This window comes from Canis lupus, chromosome 1, assembly GCF_048164855.1.
Source record: "Canis lupus baileyi chromosome 1, mCanLup2.hap1, whole genome shotgun sequence".
In the NCBI taxonomy this organism is placed as follows: Eukaryota; Metazoa; Chordata; class Mammalia; order Carnivora; family Canidae; genus Canis; species Canis lupus.
The window spans coordinates 113,043,764-113,061,939 of NC_132838.1; the positions used below are offsets into that span (position 1 = coordinate 113,043,764).

The 18,176-nt window shown below is 43.7% G+C and overlaps 2 long non-coding RNA genes across 2 annotated transcripts; one reads left to right on the top strand and one right to left on the bottom strand.

The window, feature by feature from the left end:
* Positions 1–2,268: 2,268 nt before the first annotated feature.
* Positions 2,269–8,488, top strand: LOC140604947 (uncharacterized). The gene is made up of 2 exons (XR_012007748.1): positions 2,269–7,329; positions 8,205–8,488. It is a non-coding gene; the product is annotated as an uncharacterized lncRNA (long non-coding RNA).
* An 847-nt stretch (positions 8,489–9,335) lies between these two features.
* Positions 9,336–10,905, bottom strand: LOC140604943 (uncharacterized). The gene is made up of 2 exons (XR_012007745.1): positions 10,006–10,905; positions 9,336–9,795 (listed from the first exon to the last, which is right to left on the bottom strand). It is a non-coding gene; the product is annotated as an uncharacterized lncRNA (long non-coding RNA).
* Positions 10,906–18,176: the final 7,271 nt, after the last annotated feature.

Below are 18,176 nucleotides of genomic sequence, written 5' to 3' on the forward strand. Positions count from 1 at the left end.
GTTATGTTCCTGCATTGTTTGTGACATGGCCGGACAACCAATGGAAATTCCTGGGTTGTTTCAAAAAGATGTGCCAGTTTATGGTGAAGAAGACCCTTATTTATGTCCTGAGTTCTCTTGCGTCCATTATACACAATCTAATTGTTGGAGAAGTCTTCATCAATAAGCTATATTACTTTCTACACAAAAAGATGGTTTCTGAACCCACAGCTGTGGTTGTCGTTTAGCTACTCTTACACCTACTCACCCTGCAGTCGTTGGGGGGATACTTGGCACCCGGAGGAGAGCAAAGGACTTTCCCCGCTTATCTACTGCCACTGGAGGCTTGTGTGCATGCTCGGCTCTCTCCCCGAGCCTGGCCCATTCTATCCTCTCACAAAGAACATAATAAGATAAGAACATTTAAATAAATAAATAAATAAATAATAAATAAATAAATAAAATCTCAATTTTTTAGAAGAGGATATACGTAAAAATGTGGCCAGAGGTTTTGTTTGTCTTTTTTTTGTTTTGTTTTTTGTTTGTTGTTTTTTGTTTTTTGTGGCCAGAGGTTTTGAAACCTGTCACAAACTATTGTCACAAAAAATACCTACGTTCACCCAGGATATGTGTAAGAAAGAGGTTGGGTTTTCGAAGCCTTTCACAAAATCTTGTCACAAAAGAAATGTGTATGTTAGACCAGGATACATGTATAAAAGAGGATATGGTTTTTGAAAGCGTGTCACACACAAAAGTTGTCACAAAAAATAACTAGGTTCAGCCAGGAGACGTGTAAAACACAGGACAAGGTTTTGAAGTCTTTTTCACAAAATAGTATTAAAAAATACCTATGTTCAGCCAAGATATGTGGAAAAAAGAGGACAGGGTTTTTTGAAACTTTTCACAAAATATTGTCACAAAAGATACCTATATTTAGCCAGCATATGTGTAGAAAAGAAGACGGGGTTTTTGTTTTTTTTTTTTTGAAGCTTTTCACAAAATATTGGAACAAAAAGTACCTCTGTATCACTATGATATGTATAAAAATGACAAGGTTATCTGAAGATTCTCACAAAATATGGCACTATAAATCCTGTATTTGGCGACCTTATGTCTGTGATAAAGAACAGGGTTTTTTGAACTTTTTCACAAAATATTGAAACTGAAAGTACCTACATTTTGCCACAATATGTATAAACAAGAGGAGAAGGGGTTTTTTTCAACCCTCTCACAAGAAGCAATGTTAGGAGGCATGAGGGGAAAAAAAAAAACAATGGCTTTCGTTGAGATAAAAAACAACCGATTGAGATGTTTGAGATAAAAAAACACCCGATTGAGATGTTTGAGATAAAAAACATCGGATTAAAAAAAATCCGAATGAGGTGTTTCAGATAAAAAACATCCAATTTCAAAAAAAAAATCCAATTTCAAACTTTATGGGGTTATTTTTATTGATGGAGGATTTTCCTTACATTTGTGGAGCCTATAAAAAGGCCACAGGGTCATTGACTCAAATCATAAACAAATTATTAGTAGTCATATAAATTTACCAACAAATTGATTTGTACTATTTTGGGACCTATTTCAACCTATTTTCAGAGGGCTCACAAGATTTATAAACATAAAGGATGTAATTCTAAAGTGGCACAACTTCTCCAGAAATGAGACACAGAGATCACGTGCCCAGCTCCTACTGTGTAGCAGTGACTATTAAAGGCTGGCTCTCTAGGCTTCACATCTTCTTTGGGACCGAAGCAGACAAGGGGACACTGCCTATGTTCTGTAACAGGTCAGTTATGCTCAATATCAAACTTTGGTTCACAGAATTAATGGTGGAAGTTGTAGCTACCTTTATCCTGGGTAAGATAAGAAGTTATGTTCCTGCATTGTTTGTGACATGGCCGGACAACCAATGGAAATTCCTGGGTTGTTTCAAAAAGATGTGCCAGTTTATGGTGAAGAAGACCCTTATTTATGTCCTGAGTTCTCTTGCGTCCATTATACACAATCTAATTGTTGGAGAAGTCTTCATCAATAAGCTATATTACTTTCTACACAAAAAGATGGTTTCTGAACCCACAGCTGTGGTTGTCGTTTAGCTACTCTTACACCTACTCACCCTGCAGTCGTTGGGGGGATACTTGGCACCCGGAGGAGAGCAAAGGACTTTCCTCGCTTATCTACTGCCACTGGAGGCTTGTGTGCATGCTCGGCTCTCTCCCCGAGCCTGGCCCATTCTATCCTCTCACAAAGAACATAATAACATAAGAACATTTAAATAAATAAATAAATAAATAAATAATAAATAAATAAATAAAATCTCAATTTTTTAGAAGAGGATATACGTAAAAATGTGGCCAGAGGTTTTGTTTGTCTTTTTTTTGTTTTGTTTTTTGTTTGTTGTTTTTTGTTTTTTGTGGCCAGAGGTTTTGAAACCTGTCACAAACTATTGTCACAAAAAATACCTACGTTCACCCAGGATATGTGTAAGAAAGAGGTTGGGTTTTCGAAGCCTTTCACAAAATCTTGTCACAAAAGAAATGTGTATGTTAGACCAGGATACATGTATAAAAGAGGATATGGTTTTTGAAAGCGTGTCACACACAAAAGTTGTCACAAAAAATAACTAGGTTCAGCCAGGAGACGTGTAAAACACAGGACAAGGTTTTGAAGTCTTTTTCACAAAATAGTATTAAAAAATACCTATGTTCAGCCAAGATATGTGGAAAAAAGAGGACAGGGTTTTTTGAAACTTTTCACAAAATATTGTCACAAAAGATACCTATATTTAGCCAGCATATGTGTAGAAAAGAAGACGGGGTTTTTGTTTTTTTTTTTTTTGAAGCTTTTCACAAAATATTGGAACAAAAAGTACCTCTGTATCACTATGATATGTATAAAAATGACAAGGTTATCTGAAGATTCTCACAAAATATTGTCACTATAAATCCTGTATTTGGCGACCTTATGTCTGTGATAAAGAACAGGGTTTTTTGAACTTTTTCACAAAATATTGAAACTGAAAGTACCTACATTTTGCCACAATATGTATAAACAAGAGGAGAAGGGGTTTTTTTCAACCCTCTCACAAGAAGCAATGTTAGGAGGCATGAGGGGAAAAAAAAAAACAATGGCTTTCGTTGAGATAAAAAACAACCGATTGAGATGTTTGAGATAAAAAAACACCCGATTGAGATGTTTGAGATAAAAAACATCGGATTAAAAAAAATCCGAATGAGGTGTTTCAGATAAAAAACATCCAATTTCAAAAAAAAAATCCAATTTCAAACTTTATGGGGTTATTTTTATTGATGGAGGATTTTCCTTACATTTGTGGAGCCTATAAAAAGGCCACAGGGTCATTGACTCAAATCATAAGCAAATTATTAGTAGTCATATAAATTTACCAACAAATTGATTTGTACTATTTTGGGACCTATTTCAACCTATTTTCAGAGGGCTCACAAGATTTATAAACATAAAGGATGTAATTCTAAAGTGGCACAACTTCTCCAGAAATGAGACACAGAGATCACGTGCCCAGCTCCTACTGTGTAGCAGTGACTATTAAAGGCTGGCTCTCTAGGCTTCACATCTTCTTTGGGACCGAAGCAGACAAGGGGACACTGCCTATGTTCTGTAACAGGTCAGTTATGCTCAATATCAAACTTTGGTTCACAGAATTAATGGTGGAAGTTGTAGCTACCTTTATCCTGGGTAAGATAAGAAGTTATGTTCCTGCATTGTTTGTGACATGGCCGGACAACCAATGGAAATTCCTGGGTTGTTTCAAAAAGATGTGCCAGTTTATGGTGAAGAAGACCCTTATTTATGTCCTGAGTTCTCTTGCGTCCATTATACACAATCTAATTGTTGGAGAAGTCTTCATCAATAAGCTATATTACTTTCTACACAAAAAGATGGTTTCTGAACCCACAGCTGTGGTTGTCGTTTAGCTACTCTTACACCTACTCACCCTGCAGTCGTTGGGGGGATACTTGGCACCCGGAGGAGAGCAAAGGACTTTCCTCGCTTATCTACTGCCACTGGAGGCTTGTGTGCATGCTCGGCTCTCTCCCCGAGCCTGGCCCATTCTATCCTCTCACAAAGAACATAATAACATAAGAACATTTAAATAAATAAATAAATAAATAATAAATAAATAAATAAAATCTCAATTTTTTAGAAGAGGATATACGTAAAAATGTGGCCAGAGGTTTTGTTTGTCTTTTTTTTGTTTTGTTTTTTGTTTGTTGTTTTTTGTTTTTTGTGGCCAGAGGTTTTGAAACCTGTCACAAACTATTGTCACAAAAAATACCTACGTTCACCCAGGATATGTGTAAGAAAGAGGTTGGGTTTTCGAAGCCTTTCACAAAATCTTGTCACAAAAGAAATGTGTATGTTAGACCAGGATACATGTATAAAAGAGGATATGGTTTTTGAAAGCGTGTCACACACAAAAGTTGTCACAAAAAATAACTAGGTTCAGCCAGGAGACGTGTAAAACACAGGACAAGGTTTTGAAGTCTTTTTCACAAAATAGTATTAAAAAATACCTATGTTCAGCCAAGATATGTGGAAAAAAGAGGACAGGGTTTTTTGAAACTTTTCACAAAATATTGTCACAAAAGATACCTATATTTAGCCAGCATATGTGTAGAAAAGAAGACGGGGTTTTTGTTTTTTTTTTTTTGAAGCTTTTCACAAAATATTGGAACAAAAAGTACCTCTGTATCACTATGATATGTATAAAAATGACAAGGTTATCTGAAGATTCTCACAAAATATGGCACTATAAATCCTGTATTTGGCGACCTTATGTCTGTGATAAAGAACAGGGTTTTTTGAACTTTTTCACAAAATATTGAAACTGAAAGTACCTACATTTTGCCACAATATGTATAAACAAGAGGAGAAGGGGTTTTTTTCAACCCTCTCACAAGAAGCAATGTTAGGAGGCATGAGGGGAAAAAAAAAAACAATGGCTTTCGTTGAGATAAAAAACAACCGATTGACATGTTTGAGATAAAAAAACACCCGATTGAGATGTTTGAGATAAAAAACATCGGATTAAAAAAAATCCGAATGAGGTGTTTCAGATAAAAAACATCCAATTTCAAAAAAAAAATCCAATTTCAAACTTTATGGGGTTATTTTTATTGATGGAGGATTTTCCTTACATTTGTGGAGCCTATAAAAAGGCCACAGGGTCATTGACTCAAATCATAAGCAAATTATTAGTAGTCATATAAATTTACCAACAAATTGATTTGTACTATTTTGGGACCTATTTCAACCTATTTTCAGAGGGCTCACAAGATTTATAAACATAAAGGATGTAATTCTAAAGTGGCACAACTTCTCCAGAAATGAGACACAGAGATCACGTGCCCAGCTCCTACTGTGTAGCAGTGACTATTAAAGGCTGGCTCTCTAGGCTTCACATCTTCTTTGGGACCGAAGCAGACAAGGGGACACTGCCTATGTTCTGTAACAGGTCAGTTATGCTCAATATCAAACTTTGGTTCACAGAATTAATGGTGGAAGTTGTAGCTACCTTTATCCTGGGTAAGATAAGAAGTTATGTTCCTGCATTGTTTGTGACATGGCCGGACAACCAATGGAAATTCCTGGGTTGTTTCAAAAAGATGTGCCAGTTTATGGTGAAGAAGACCCTTATTTATGTCCTGAGTTCTCTTGCGTCCATTATACACAATCTAATTGTTGGAGAAGTCTTCATCAATAAGCTATATTACTTTCTACACAAAAAGATGGTTTCTGAACCCACAGCTGTGGTTGTCGTTTAGCTACTCTTACACCTACTCACCCTGCAGTCGTTGGGGGGATACTTGGCACCCGGAGGAGAGCAAAGGACTTTCCTCGCTTATCTACTGCCACTGGAGGCTTGTGTGCATGCTCGGCTCTCTCCCCGAGCCTGGCCCATTCTATCCTCTCACAAAGAACATAATAACATAAGAACATTTAAATAAATAAATAAATAAATAATAAATAAATAAATAAAATCTCAATTTTTTAGAAGAGGATATACGTAAAAATGTGGCCAGAGGTTTTGTTTGTCTTTTTTTTGTTTTGTTTTTTGTTTGTTGTTTTTTGTTTTTTGTGGCCAGAGGTTTTGAAACCTGTCACAAACTATTGTCACAAAAAATACCTACGTTCACCCAGGATATGTGTAAGAAAGAGGTTGGGTTTTCGAAGCCTTTCACAAAATCTTGTCACAAAAGAAATGTGTATGTTAGACCAGGATACATGTATAAAAGAGGATATGGTTTTTGAAAGCGTGTCACACACAAAAGTTGTCACAAAAAATAACTAGGTTCAGCCAGGAGACGTGTAAAACACAGGACAAGGTTTTGAAGTCTTTTTCACAAAATAGTATTAAAAAATACCTATGTTCAGCCAAGATATGTGGAAAAAAGAGGACAGGGTTTTTTGAAACTTTTCACAAAATATTGTCACAAAAGATACCTATATTTAGCCAGCATATGTGTAGAAAAGAAGACGGGGTTTTTGTTTTTTTTTTTTTGAAGCTTTTCACAAAATATTGGAACAAAAAGTACCTCTGTATCACTATGATATGTATAAAAATGACAAGGTTATCTGAAGATTCTCACAAAATATTGTCACTATAAATCCTGTATTTGGCGACCTTATGTCTGTGATAAAGAACAGGGTTTTTTGAACTTTTTCACCAAATATTGAAACTGAAAGTACCTACATTTTGCCACAATATGTATAAACAAGAGGAGAAGGGGTTTTTTTCAACCCTCTCACAAGAAGCAATGTTAGGAGGCATGAGGGGAAAAAAAAAAAACAATGGCTTTCGTTGAGATAAAAAACATCCGATTGAGATGTTTGAGATAAAAAAACACCCGATTGAGATGTTTGAGATAAAAAACATCGGATTAAAAAAAATCCGATTGAGATGTTTGAGATAAAAAACATCCAATTTCAAAAAAAAAATCCAATTTCAAACTTTATGGGGTTATTTTTATTGATGGAGGATTTTCCTTACATTTGTGGAGCCTATAAAAAGGCCACAGGGTCATTGACTCAAATCATAAGCAAATTATTAGTAGTCATATAAATTTACCAACAAATTGATTTGTACTATTTTGGGACCTATTTCAACCTATTTTCAGAGGGCTCACAAGATTTATAAACATAAAGGATATAATTCTAAAGTGGCACAACTTCTCCAGAAATGAGACACAGAGATCACGTGCCCAGCTCCTACTGTATAGCAGTGACTATTAAAGGCTGGCTCTCTAGGCTTCACATCTTCTTTGGGACCAAAGCAGACAAGGGGACACTGCCTATGTTCTGTAACAGGTCAGTTATGCTCAATATCAAACTTTGGTTCACAGAATTAATGGTGGAAGTTGTAGCTACCTTTATCCTGGGTAAGATAAGAAGTTATGTTCCTGCATTGTTTGTGACATGGCCGGACAACCAATGGAAATTCCTGGGTTGTTTCAAAAAGATGTGCCAGTTTATGGTGAAGAAGACCCTTATTTATGTCCTGAGTTCTCTTGCGTCCATTATACACAATCTAATTGTTGGAGAAGTCTTCATCAATAAGCTATATTACTTTCTACACAAAAAGATGGTTTCTGAACCCACAGCTGTGGTTGTCGTTTAGCTACTCTTACACCTACTCACCCTGCAGTCGTTGGGGGGATACTTGGCACCCGGAGGAGAGCAAAGGACTTTCCTCGCTTATCTACTGCCACTGGAGGCTTGTGTGCATGCTCGGCTCTCTCCCCGAGCCTGGCCCATTCTATCCTCTCACAAGGAACACTGGCTCACAACTGTGAGTGGAAACATTGATATTGAAACCCTAATGCTCAGCAGCCTGACAGGGAGGCCGGAGACCAATGTGCAAGTTGGTCTGATCCGCCTCCGCGTCTGATGTCACATGAACTTGCAGCCCGTACCAACCGACACACAGCTCCGTCCTGCCACAGTTGTCACAAGGAAGCTTATTTTGCTGAACTCCACCCAGTGACACCGTGTCTATGTGGCAAAGCCAGTTATTTATGCTGCATCGATCCTAATCCTTTCAGAAGAACTTCTACAACCTATGGTGTTACCTTCATCAATTGAGCCCCTCACCCCCTCAGCCCCCAGAGCACATTTGGTTCTTCTTGAATCTGTGTCTCCTTGATTTCTTTTTTTTCTTTTCAAGATTTTATTTTTTTCATCAGAGACACACACACACAGAGAGAGAGAGAGAGAGAGAGTCATAGACACAGGCAGAGGGAGAAGCAGGCTCCATGCAGGGAGCCCGACGTGGGACTTGATCCCGGTTCTCCAGGATCTCGCCCTGGGCCGAAGGCAGGCGCTAAACAGCTGAGCTACCCGGGCTGCCCCTTTGATTTCAGTACAGTTTTTTTTTGTTTTGTTTTTTTGTGTGTGTGTTTGTTTTTGCAGCCTCAACTCTGTCCTGTTTCACATACTGAGCAAATAAAGTTCCTTTCAGGCAATGGCATGTCTGCAGCCTTACTGCTCCATTCTAGGCTGATTTCCTTCCAACCCTGTGTAGCTTAGGGTCTGTTGCAAGGCACCGAGGAAGAGGAGGGAAAACCAGGGTGATGGATAGAGAACTCCATGGCTTGGCAGGGGTTGGGGAGGGATGGGTACGCAACCTGGGTGATATATGCTGAATGGAGGATGGGGGTGGAGGTGGTTTCCAAGGCTGATGGTCTGGGACACGGCAGCCCAGAAGGCTCTGGGGATGTGTCCCCTTTCCCGGAGAAGTTCAAAGTCCGACACAGAGAACTCTGAACTGGTTGAAAGCATCTTTACCACTTGTAAGGCATATATCCCAAATTTGACCAGGGTAGAGCCAGCCTCTTGAGGACTGAGCTGGGGGAAGGGACAGCTCCCCGCAAACTCATCTTCAAGGGACCCATGTTGGGATGGGTGATGGTGAAATTCAGAGGGCTCACGAGAACGCGCCCCTTGGGTCAGGAGAAACCCTGTGGAGGGGAAAGGATGTGAGTGGAATGACCTTCCCCAGAGCACCTCGCAGGTCCTGAGGCTGCCCTGGAAGTTTGAGCCTGCCTCATTTCGATCTGTGCCCAGCATTGAGTTGGCTTCTACCTCTCCCTCTGCACATTCCCCCTCTCGTGCCCTCTTTCTAACAAATAAATAAATAAAATATTTTTAAAGACTATTTATGTATTATGAGAGACATACACTCAGAGGCAGAGGCGTAGGCAGAGGGAGAAGCAGGCTCCCCGTGGGAAGCCCGATTTGGGACTCCATCTCAGGATGCCAGGATCATGACGTGAAGCCAAGGTAGACACTCAACCACTGAGCCACCCAGGCACCCATTAATAAATAAAATTTTTAATAAATATTTTAATAAATAAAAAATCAGTAAAGAGGGGGGCACTTGACAGGATGAGCACTGGGTGTTGTACTAGTGTTGGCAAATGGAACTCCAATAAAAAGGTATACAAAAAAATCAGTAAAATCAACAACGGGCAAAAATGTCAAAGAGACATTTCTCCGAAGGTATACAGTGGCCACCCAGCTTCTGAGGAAATGCTCAACATCGCTAATCATTACAGAAAGCAAATAGAACACAAATATATATCAAGTCACACCCCCATCAGGATAGTCACCATCAACAACAATAAGCAAGGGATCCCTGGGTGGCGCAGCGGTTTGGCGCCTGCCTTTGGCCCAGGGCGCGATCCTGGAGACCCGGGATCGAATCCCACGTCGGGCTCCCGATGCATGGAGCCTGCTTCTCCCTCTGCCTGTGTCTTTGACTCTCTCTGTCTCTCTCTGTGTGTGAAGATCATAAATAAAAAAATAAATAAAAAAAACAACAATAAGCAAAAGGACCCAAACCCAAATACCATAAATTAATGTGTGTTGGTGAGGATCTGGAGAAATCGGAACCCTGGCAAATGTTGGTGAAAAAGTAAAATGGCACATCAGACATCAGCTTGGAACATGGTGCCGGGTTTCCTCCAAATTAAGAAATAGACTTACCATGTGATGGAGCCAACTCCTTATTCATTTTACATCTGTAAGAACTGAAAGCCAACAGTATGAAGGGATCCCCGCTCATCCCTGTTCATCGCAGTGTTGTTCACAAGAGTCAAGATGTAGACGCAGCCCACGTGTCCACGCACAGAGGAACGGAGAAAGATCATGGGGCATCCAGCTCCAGTGGAACGAGCATCGATCCTAAGGAAGAAGTGAGTTCTGGACCCGCTGCCACATGAAATGAGCAGGTCGCAGCAAGACAAATACCCTATGATTCCACTTGTATGTCCTACCCGTCATAGTCAAATTTATAGAAACAGAAAGAAGACATGTGGGGCTGGTGGGGGCGAGGAGGAGCAAACAGGAAACTGTGGGTACAGACTTCCTGTTACAAAACGAACGGGTGCTAGAGATGCATTGTACGCCCCTGAGAATATTGATACCCCTGCTCATCTGTATCCTGGTTCCCGGTGAATGGTAGGGAATGTAATGTTATGAGTTTTTCACCATAATTTTTAACAGATTTAAGGAAGAAATTGGGGTGAAGATCCCTGGGGCCCTTGAAACCTTCCTGCCTTCCAAGAGGAAGCTCTGGGTGTGACCAATACAAAGTGTTGGTGGGTGAGGTTCATTTTGTGTTCCCAGCCAGCCCGTTTCAGCCTCCCATGGCAGCTCATGGGGCTCTGAGCCCCTCCAGAGTCCATAACGGGGAAGAGGCTCGAGGCTCCAGGGGTTCTCAGGAGTTGAGGGGCCAAGGTGGGAGGAGAAGGGCTGAGCAGGGATGGAAAGATGGGTAGAGGAGCAGCTGTGTGGGAGGGGGGCAGATTGAGGGATTCAAGACAGCCAAAGAGTCTAAGATGTGGCATTAAAAAAAAAAAGAAGGAAAGAAAGAAAGAAAGAAAGAAAGGAGGAAAGGAAGAAAGAAGAAGAAGAAAAGGGAGCGACCGGGTTGCTGAATACCTAGAGCATGAAACTCTTTCCTCAGGATGGTGGGCTCAGGCCCCAAGTAGAACTTATTTAAAAAAAAAAAAAACAAAAAAAAACAGGGATCCCTGGGTGGCTCAGCAGTTTGGCGCCTGCCTTTGGCCCGGGGCACGATGCTGAGGTCCCGGGATCGAGTCCTGAATCGGGCTCCTGGCATGGAGCCTGCTTCTCCCTCTGCCTGTGTCTCTGCCTCTCTCTCTCTCTCTCTGTGTGACTATCATAAACAAATAAAAAAAATTAAAAAAAAAAGAAAAGGTGGGATCTCATACAATAGTATATTATTCACCCACAAGAAGGAAGAAACTCTTGCCTTTTGTGACAACATGGATGGACAACATGGATGAGGATATTGTGCTAAGAGCAGCCAGCGAGTCAAAGAGAGACAGATACTCTATGATCTTGCTTACAGGTGGAATCTGACAGAGAACTGTTTGCGGTTGCCTTGCCTGAGGGGCAGGGGGTGGTGGGGATGAGTAAAGGTGATCAAAAGATCAAATCTCCCAGATACATAAGTCCTAGAGGCGTAATGCACAGCGTGGTGACTACTGTTAAGGATACTGCATTGCAGGGGCACCTGGGTGGCTCAGTGGTTGAGCGTCTGCCTTTGGCTCAGGGCATGATCCTGGGGTCCCAGGATCGAGTCCTGCATCGGGGTCTCTGCATGGAGCCTGCTTCTCCCTCTGCCTGTGTCTCTGCCTCTCCCTCTCTGTATCTCTCATGAATAAATAAATAAAATCTTTAAAAAAAAATACTGCATTGCATTTTTGAAATTTGCTAAAAGCAAAAAGTATGACTACACAAAGTCATGGACATTAACTATGCTTATTGCGGTGATCACTTCACAATGTATACATATATCGAATCAGTGTGCCGTACACCTAGACTAATCCAACGTTACACGTCCATTTCATCTGGGAAAAAAGATATAAAAGGCAGTATTTCTGTCCTCTAAAGCCATCGAACAGAGAACCAAAATAGGGTGAAGAACATAGAGTGAGGGTTTCACGGGGAGATCCTGTTCCTTTGTATAGGAAAGTTAATGAAATTCTTCACTGGAGGAATCCCTGGGTGGCTCAGCGGTTTAGCACTTGCCTTTGGCCCAGGGCATGATCCTGGAGTCCCGGGATCGAGTCCCACATCGGGCTCCCTGCATGGAGCCTGCTTCTCCCTCCTCCTGTGTCTCTGCCTCTCTCTCTCTCTCTCTCTCTCTCTCTCTCTCTCTGTGTGTGTGTGTGTCTCATGCATAAATAAATAAAATCTTAAAAAAAAAAAAGAAATCCTTCATGGTGGGGTGACATCTGAGATGGGAAGAGAGGGCGGGAGCAGTGCTGCGAGTCTCCGGACAAAGATGATTTCCTGGAAAGGGAATAGATGCTGGGGAGCAGGGGGAGACCCAAGCTTGCGTGAGAGTTGAGGAAGGGTCAGAAAGCCCCTGTGGCCGGAACACATGGGGTGAGTAGGACAGCGCAGTATGGGCAGGAGCCAGGTTGGGTAGGGGCAGTGCTACTCAAAGGGCTGTCTGCAAGGAGGGGAGGAGCCTGGCCCAGGAGGCAGACGGTCCACATCACTAAGCGCCCTGTTGATTTCCACTAACATTTTCTTCATTGCAAGACTTTCTCAACTCAGGCGCTAACTTGACAGACCTGCTGGAATCTTCTTACAGACCAGCATTCCTAGTAGCTCCAACGTAGGACCTGTGGGCTGCAGGGACTTTGGGTTTTGATGTGACTCACAGGTGAGCAACATAAGGGCTTTGAGCAGAGGAACAACCCTGGGTTTTTGTTTTTAAGATTTTATTTATTTATTCATTCATGAGAGATACAGAGAGAGAGAGAGAGAGAGAGAGGCAGAGACACAGGCAGAGGGAGAAGCAGGCTCCATGCAGGGAGCCCGACACAGGAATCGATCCTAGGTCTCCAGGATCACCCCCTGGGCTGAAGGCGGCGCTAAACCGCTGAGCCACCCAGCTGTCCCTGTTGCTACTTCCTAGAGGGGAAAAACTGGGAAACCAAGACACTGTGCTGGCTTCGGGACGCAGCACCCCTACAGCTTCTTGGTAGCAGCAAGGTCACAGGATCGAGTCCCACATCGGGCTTCTTGTGGGGAGCCTGCTTCTCCCTCTGCCTCTGTCACTGCCTCTCTCTCTCTCATGAATAAATAAATAAAATCATAAAAAAAAAGAAGTAGCAACAGCTTCCTTAGCAAGCTGGATCTACAGGCCCTCCTAGGAGTTCTTTCTGGAAGCTGCCGCAGGAGCCTGCTTCCAAAGATATAAGTAAAAAATAAAAATTAAGTTAAGTAAGTAATATTCCCTAAAAAAGGAAAGCAGGCCATTTACTGATGGGTGATGATCTATCGACTGAAGATTATGAGGTTTTCTTTAACTGAGATTACGAGGTTTTCTTTTTTAAAGATTTTATTTATGCATGAGACACACACACACAGAGGCAGAGACACGGGCAGAGGGAGAAGCAGGCTCCTGGCAGGAAGCTTGATGCGGGACTCGAACCCAGGACCCCGGGATCACGCCCTTAGCCAAAGGCAGACGTTCAACCAGGGAGCCACCCAAATGCCCCAGATTTTGAGTTTTTCATTCCATCCCCCTGATGTCAAAAAAGGCGAGACAGAGAGAGAAGTCAGTCCCCATCATATGTTATATGGGCAAAGACTGAAGAAGTTTGGGCTTCTGGGACTAATCTTAATCAGCTGTGTATGGCTGGCCCAGAGCAGACCTATTTTGATGGGGATGACCCGAAACCCCAGGGAGACGTGAGCTCGTTGTCATGCAGCCCCTCTGCAGCTCGAACATGGAATGATTACTCTAGTCCCCATATCCACACCGGGAGCAAAACCGATTGGGGCTCCCTCCCAGGAGGAGGGACGTTCCTTCGTCTTGTATTGGCGACCACACTGGACGTTGCTGTGGTAAGCCTGTGTCGCTGTGTGTTGTGCCTAAGAGTGATCCCAGGAAAGCCCTGGCTTCTCTGTCTGGGGCCACTTCGGGGAGATGTGGGGGGAACAGCTCCAGCTCCCCTGCAGGAAGGCCCTCATCTCTGCTCAACACCCTCTGAGGCTACTTAGTGATTTTTCACCTTTACGTGCTAAAGTCTTCCCTCTTGGAAAACGGGGACTTGGTTGCTCCCTTCCCCATCACCACGACACATGAGCAATCTCCCAATAGTCTCTGCACTATTTTCCTAAGACCAATATTTAGTGTAGACGTTGTTATGTCTATTTAATGCCCGTCACGTTTGAGGCAAAGAGTTGTGATCACCGGCCCCAACCTTGGATTGTGGAGTCAGAACTGTGTATCTGGGACGCCTGGGTGGCTCAGTGGTTGAGTGTCTGCCTCTGACTCAGGGTGTGATCCTGGGGTCCTGGGGTGGAGTCCTCATCAGGCTTCCCTGCCCGGAGCCTATTTCTCCCTCTGCCTGTGTCTCTGCCTCTCTGTGTCTCTCATGAATAAATTAAAAAAATCTTTTTTTAAAAAATGTGTATCGGGATCCTTGGGTGGCTCAGTGGTTTAACACCTGCCTTTGGCCCAGGGCGTGATCCTGGAGTCCTGGGATCGAGTCCCACATCAGGCTCCCTGCATGGAGCCTGCTTCTCCCTCTGCCTGTGTCTCTGCCTCTCTGTCTGTGTCTGTCATGAATAAACAAATAAAATCTTTTTTTTTTAAATGTGTATCTGTAAAGTACATCAGGGCTGAAGCACATTCCCTCTGTGAGCTGGGGAGACCGTGAAGGGGAAAGGGGTGGAGACAGAGACCTATTAGGAGACAAAGAAAAGGAAAAAAGCCAAACTGCTGGTGGCGCTCAGGGCCCACCCACCCTCCAGGCGACCCTGTGGTAGTGCTGCCCCCTGGTGGCTGCCCAGTGCATTGCATGGATGGTGGCGTCCTAGAGGAGACTGAGTCCATGGTGGGTCACTCCTGGGGCAACCAGCTGCACAAATGGCAGGACCCAATGTAAAGTGAAAATGCAGGGCTCCTCGCTTAAAAACCGTTAATAATTTTAAGATGGCAAAAGCCGAGTGTTACACCTGGCCACAGGCCCTCCTGAGTGACTGCGTGATGGCAGATTGCCAGCCCGGGAAGCCAGCCCTGCCTCACAGGGCAAACGGATGGGTTCAGTCCCCCATGTGAATGCCACATCAGCTGAAGCCACAAACTACGGAAATGGTGAGCCCTGGGAACCTGGGTGGCTCAGTGGTTGAGCGTCTGCCTTTGGCTCAGGGTGTGATCTCGGGGTCCTGGGGTCGAGTCCCACGTCGGGCTCCCTGAATAGAGCCTGCTTCTCCCTCTGCCTGTGTCTCTGCCTCTCTGTGTGTCTCTCATAAATAAATAAATAAAATATTAAAAAAAAGAAAGAAAGAAATGGTGAGCCCTGTCTTTTAATCCCCAACAGGACAGTTTTGAGTTTCCTTTCTTTAGAAAAAAATTCACCTGGAATTTGCTCTGGCCAGATCAATGACCAAATTGGAGATGATCCTAACATTAAAAAAAAAAAAAAAATCAAGGCAACACGTTGACTATATAAAAATCTACAATTACCCTCAAAACAGAGGCAGCAAAAATCATCCCCTAGCCTATCCCATCCCCACTGGAGGTGGAGGTGACATTGAGCAACTCCTCACCCGGAAAGCCTGGGTCCTGTCCTTCCAGCAGATGCCAGGGTCCAGAAGTAAGGGAGAGCCCTTTGCACAGAAAGTGCCTGTGTCTGAAGCCAAGAGGGATGACAGTTAGTGACTGTCCTTGTGCACAGTGGGCTTGGGCCAAGAACAAGATGGAGGATGGGGGGAGGGGAGGGGGCTGATGTGACATTCACAGGCATTCGGTGTCCCCTCAGGGCCCCACAGGATCTGAGGGACCAGGGAGATAATGATGAGGAGACAGATCTCCCCATTCCTATTGGGGGGATGGTTTTCTCGCCTTCGAGGGGGACAGGGCATTAGTCTCTTGCGGCTGCCATGACCAATGACCACATGCTTGGTCATTTGTGGCTTGAAATAAGAAAAAGCTTATCCTACAACAGTTCTGGAGGCCAGAAATCCAAAACCAAAGCATCAGCGGGACCACATTCCCTCCAGAGACTCTGGGAGAGATTCTGTTCCTTCCCTCTTCCAGCTTCTGGGGGCCGTCGGCATTCTTGGGCCAACCTTGGCCTCTGTCTTCATGTGGTCTTCTCCCCTGTGTGCCTTCTCCTCTTCTACTTCCCACTGGATTTAGGATTCACACAGATAACCCAGGATGATGCACTCCCAGGGGGCCCCTCCCATCTCCCTCTCAGCCCCACCCCCATCTTTTCCTTCCTAAAAGCAACCCAGCCCCAGTAACACTGGAGCCACAGCCTCAGCCCTCATGACTCCCACTCTGGATAGAGCTGCCCAGAGACCCCAGACCACCCCCAGCTTCCTCCCAGAGCATCTCAGGAGAGAGAGGGGCTCTGCTCATTTGTACCCTCTTGGGGTGTCTTTCTCCTTCCCTGGGAGCTAGGGTCTGACGGCCAACACTCTCCCTACCCCCACAGCAGATTTCCCAGCCGCTGTAGACCTGGCTAAGGTTGGCAAGGGAGGACCGGTTTGGGGATGGATCCTGGACCCCTTAAGTCCCCTGCACGTCTGCCCACCCCCAGTCTTGAAGGACCCCACTGGACAAAGACCAGCAGGTTGTTTCTAAGGAGGAAGTAAGCAGGGGCAGGGGTTCAGCACCTCTTCTACCAGCATCTCCTTTCTCTGGGAACATCCTCGCTCCCAACTAGAAAGTGTTCTGATGAAGAATTGCAAAAATGTAAGCACTTGTTTGTCTTCACCGGGAAATAATGATTTTGTGAATGTCCACACGCCTCCCCTGAAGAAATGTCTCTCCTCCGGCAGGAGCCCTCCACCTGCTGACTCAGGGCCTCTTTCCTGCAAAGAAAGGGCCGGAATAGTTACGTGTGGGCTTCTCCTCCACCGCCATCCACAGGTATCTGCCTGCCTCCTGCAGGGGAAGCTCTGACACATTTGCAACAAAGCTGGGAACTTCTAGAAACCCTCCCTGTGCATCTGCTCACTCACACCCACATCTCGTTTGCAAACTTCTAAACAGTGCTGTGCGGTAGAGATACAACAGGAGATTCGTACATAATTTTACATTTTCTAGCAGTTGTAGTTCAAAATGTAATAAGCAGGGGCACCTGGGCGGCTCAGTGGTTGAGCCTCTGCCTTTGGCTCAAGCTGCAACCCCGAGGGATCCTGGGATCGAGTCCCACATCGGGCTCCCTGCATGGAGCCTGCTTCTCCCTCTGCCTGTGCCTCTGCCTCTCTGTGTCTCTCATGAATTAATAAATAAAAATCTTTTTAAAAATTCAAACAGGGAAGGGTGTCTGGATGGCTCAGTGGGTTAAGCGTCTGATTCTTGATTTCAGCTCAGCTCATGATCTCAGGGTCCTGGGGTCGAGCCCCGTGTGGGGCTCCCTGCTCTGTGGGGAGTCTGCTTTCCCTCTCCTTCCAACCCCCCCAGCGCTCACACTGTCTCTCTCTTAAAATAAATATTTTTTCTCTTTAAAAAATATTATTAAAAGTCAATTAATTATCATATAATGTATTATAGGTATCAGAGGCAGAGGTCAGGGATTCATCACGCTTACATAACACCCAGTGCTCATTACATCACGTGCCCTCCTTAATGCCCATCACCCAGTTACCCCATGCCCCCACCCACATCCCCTCCAGTGACCCTCAGTTAGTTATGATTAAGTCTCTTATGGTTTGTCTCCCACTCTGGTTTCATCTTGTTTTATAAAACAAATAAATCTTAAAAATAAAATCAACATGGGGACGCCTGGGTGGCTCAGTGGTTGACAGGCTCCCTGTGGGGAGCCTGCTTCTCTCTCTTCCTATGTCTCTGCCTCTCTCTGTGTCTCTCATGAATAAATAAATAACTTAATTAATTAATAAAATAAAATAAAATCAATGGAATTCCCATATGATCCAGCAATTCCAGTTCTGGACATATACCCCATAGAATTGAAAGCAGGGACTTGAACAGATATTCATATATTCTCATTCACAGGAAAGTTATTCACTGTCGCCAAAAGGTGGAAACAACCCAAGAGCCCATGGACAGAAAAATGGATAAACAAAATGTGGTGTGTTTCTATTGAGGAATATTATTCAGCCACATAAGGGAAGGAGATGTTGCCTCTCTC